Below are 1,224 nucleotides of genomic sequence, written 5' to 3'. Positions count from 1 at the left end.
CTCAAATTTACATTTCCTTCTTCCTGATTTTTCTTCCACCCTTTATGTTGCTCCTTGATTTCTTTAATGTGCTTGTCCTGTATTCTTGATTTGGATTCGTACTCATCTAGTTTGCTTTTCATCCTGTCCCTATCTTCTTCCAACCTCTTATTCTACCTCTTAGCCTAAGCTGTTTTATTTCATTAGAGGCAGATTCATTGCTTACTTTTAATTCCGTAACTTCTCTTTCTTGTTCGTCACTGCGTGTACAAACTTTTTCCAGTTTATTCCGTAGAATCGTGATCTCATTTTCCTGCTCCGTGGCCCGTTCCTTTAACTCTACAGTATAAGTACTGTCCATACCTTTTTTATCTCCTGGACTTTCCTCTCTGCTGTTTTCTCTACTTCTGCTACTCTTGTTTGGTTCAACTTAATACAGTAGAACCTCTCTCATTCAGACTATATGGGGGGAAGGGTTGTCTGAATTAGCAGATTGTCCGGACCATCAGGGTAATCTTCAGTTCATACCAAACTCTATCTACATACGGTATGTTTGTTAATTATTAACATATGTGGCATATGTCAACCCTAAGTAACCGCAAAAGATGAAAGGATACTGGTACTAAAATAACAAAACTAATCATGTAAGATAGTTTTGTATTGCATAATTTACAGGTAAGGCCATGACAAGAAACTAGCCTACATTTTAAATTGTAGTACGTGACTGAGGCCTGTGTAGGCAAAAATATAAATTGATCAATTAACTGTAATATTTGGAATAAAAATAAAACTTATGTAGGCAAAAAATACATTGTCATCTTTGGTATATTGATAATACCCATATGGGCTAGAAGCTAATGTTTGATGTACAAGTAAAGCACATTTAAGTACAAAAAATAACCTACAGTAATCACTAAACACTGCAGAATATTCTGACCCATTTTTGTGTAAGCAAACTCCTCCTTTTAACACCTTTATTAATTACAGAAGCTACACTTGCATTAAAGGGCATGGTAAGGAGGATTAACTTTTGAAATACAGCGTAAAAATATAAATGGTTGGTGAACTAGTTGATGGAATGAATGCTAGCGTGTGTTTAAACAGGCGCCCATGTAGCGACCTAGCGTGATCCGAGACTAAACGAATGACGATCGCTTTCCGCGCCGATACTGAAAATGCCTTTAGAATTACTTTCAACATATTTTTGGAGCTTATTATTTTTAAATTTTGTCCGGATTAACAGAA

This window comes from Coenobita brevimanus, chromosome 75 (assembly GCF_032717465.1).
Source record: "Coenobita brevimanus isolate Jiangsu-jjx chromosome 75, ASM3271746v2, whole genome shotgun sequence".
NCBI classification, from domain to species: domain Eukaryota; kingdom Metazoa; phylum Arthropoda; class Malacostraca; order Decapoda; family Coenobitidae; genus Coenobita; species Coenobita brevimanus.
This window is presented reverse-complemented; position numbering follows the sequence as displayed.